The following is a 2,624-nucleotide window of genomic DNA, read 5'->3' on the forward strand; positions in this document are numbered from 1 at the left end:
TTAAGCCTCAATTAGTTTCTCTAATGCAACAGAATTGCAAGTTCCATGGACTTCCATTGGAAGATCCTCATCAGTTTTTAGCTGAGTTCTTGCAAATCTGTGACACAGTCAAGACTAATGGGGTTGACCCTGAGGTCTACAGACTGATGCTATTCCCTTTTGCTGTAAGAGACAGAGCTAGAACATGGTTGGATTCCCAACCTAAAGAAAGCCTGGACTCTTGGGAAAAGCTAGTCAATGCCTTCTTGGCAAAGTTCTTTCCACCTCAAAAATTGAGTAAGCTTAGAGTGGAAGTCCAAATCTTCAGACAGAAGGAAGGAGAATCCCTCTATGAAGCTTGGGAAAGATACAAACAATTGATCAGAAAGTGTCCCACTGATATGCTTTCTGAATGGAGCATCATAGGTATTTTCTATGATGGTCTCTCTGAACTGTCCAAGATGTCCTTGGATAGCTCTTCTGGAGGATCTCTTCATCTGAAGAAGACGCCTACTGAAGCTCAAGAACTGATTGAAATGGTTGCAAATAACCAATTCATGTACACTTCTGAAAGAAATCCTGTGAATAATGGGACTAGTCAGAAGAAAGGAGTTCTTGAGATTGACACTCTGAATGCCATATTGGCTCAGAATAAAATATTGACTCAACAAGTCAATATGATTTCTCAAAGTCTGTCTGGGATGCAAAATGCACCAAGCAGTACTAAGGAAGCTTCATCTGAGGAAGAAGCTTATGATCCTGAGAACCCTTCAATAGAAGAGGTGAATTACATGGGAGAACCCTATGGAAACACCTACAATCCTTCATGGAGGAATCATCCAAATCTTTCATGGAAGGATCAACAGAGACCTCAACAAGGTTTCAATAACAATAATGGTGGAAGAAACAGGTTTAGCAATAGCAAGCCCTTTCCATCATCTTCTCAGCAACAGACAGAGAGTTCTAAGCAGAATACCTCTGACTTGGCAACCATGGTCTCTGATCTAATCAAAACCACTCAAAGTTTCATGACTGAAACTAGATCTTCCATTAGGAATTTGGAAGGACAAGTGGGTCAGCTGAGCAAGAAAATTACTGAACTTCCTCCAAGCACTCTCCCAAGCAATACTGAAGAAAACCCAAAAGGAGAGTGCAAGGCCATCAACATGGCCGAATTCTGGGAGGAAGAAGAGGCAGTGAACGCCACTGAGGAAGACCTCAATGGACGCCCACTGACCTCCAATGAGTTCCCCAATGAGGAACCTTGGGAATCTGAGGCTCAAGATGAGACCATAGAGATTCCATTGGACTTACTTCTGCCATTCATGAGCTCTGATGAGTATTCTTCTTCTGAAGAGGATGAGTATGTCACTGAAGAGCAAGTTGCTAAATACCTTGGAGCAATCATGAAGCTAAATGACAAGTTATTTGGAAATGAGACTTGGGAGGATGGACCCCCTTTGCTCACCAAAGAACTGGATAACTTGTCTAGGCAGCAATTACCTCAAAAGAGGCAGGACCCTGGGAAGTTTTCTATACCTTGTACCATAGGCACCATGACCTTCAAGAAGGCCTTGTGTGACTTAGGATCAAGTGTAAACCTCATGCCCCTCTCTGTAATGGAGAAATTAGGGATCTATGAGGTACAAGCTGCAAAAATCTCACTAGAGATGGCAGACAACTCAAGAAAACAAGCCTATGGACTTGTAGAGGATGTTCTGGTCAAGGTTGAAGACCATTACATCCCTACTGATTTCATAGTCCTAGAGACTGGTAAATGCATGGATGAATCCATCATCCTTGGCAGACCCTTCCTAGCCACAGCAAAGGCTGTGATTGATGTTGATAGAGGAGAGCTGATCATTCAAGTGAATGAAGAGTCCTTGGTGTTTAAGGCCCAAGGATATCCCTCTGTCATCATGGAGAGGAAGCATGAAGAGCTTCTCTCAAAACAGAGCCAAACAGTGCCCCCACAGTCAAACTCTAAGTTTGGTGTTGGGAGGCCACAACCAAATTCTAAGTTTGGTGTTGAAACCCCACACTCAAACTCTAAGTTTGGTGTTGGGAAGTTCCAACACGGTTCTGAGCATTTCTGAGGCTCCATGAGAGTCCTCTGTCAAGCTAGTGACAATAAAGAAGCGCTTGTTGGGAGGCAACCCAATGTTTTATAATTAATTATTTTCTTTTGTTATTTTATCTTTTTTTTAGGTTGATAATCATAAGAAGTCACAAAAACAATGAAAAAAGCAAAAACAAAATGAAAAATAGGAAGAAAAACAGCACACCCTGGAGGAAGATGCTGCTGGCGTTCAAACGCCAGTCAGCCTAGCAGTTGGGCGTTTAACGCCCAGTCTGGCACCATTCTGGGCGTTTAACGCCAGAAAGGGGCACCAGACTGGCGTTAAACGCCAGTAAAGGGCAAGAACCTGGCGTTAAACGCCAGGAATGGGCACCAGCCCGGCGTTTAACGCCAGAATTGGCTCAAAACGTGGATTTTGATGCCATTTGGTGCAAGGATGCCTTTTCCTTGACACCACAGGATCTGTGGACCCCACAGGACCCTACCATCACTCTCTCTCTTCTTCCCCCATTCACCAATCACCTCAACACCTCTTCCCCAAAAAGCCTTCACCTATCAAATCCCA

The 2,624-nt window shown here is 43.6% G+C and overlaps 1 non-coding gene across 1 annotated transcript; it reads right to left on the reverse strand.

The window, feature by feature from the left end:
• Positions 1 to 278: 278 nt before the first annotated feature.
• Positions 279 to 386, reverse strand: LOC112804251 (small nucleolar RNA R71). Its single transcript, XR_003202867.1, has one exon. It is a non-coding gene; the product is annotated as a small nucleolar RNA R71 (small nucleolar RNA).
• Between the last annotated feature and the right edge of the window lie 2,238 nt (positions 387 to 2,624).

This window comes from Arachis hypogaea, chromosome 5 (assembly GCF_003086295.3).
Source record: "Arachis hypogaea cultivar Tifrunner chromosome 5, arahy.Tifrunner.gnm2.J5K5, whole genome shotgun sequence".
Classification (NCBI taxonomy): Eukaryota; Viridiplantae; Streptophyta; class Magnoliopsida; order Fabales; family Fabaceae; genus Arachis; species Arachis hypogaea.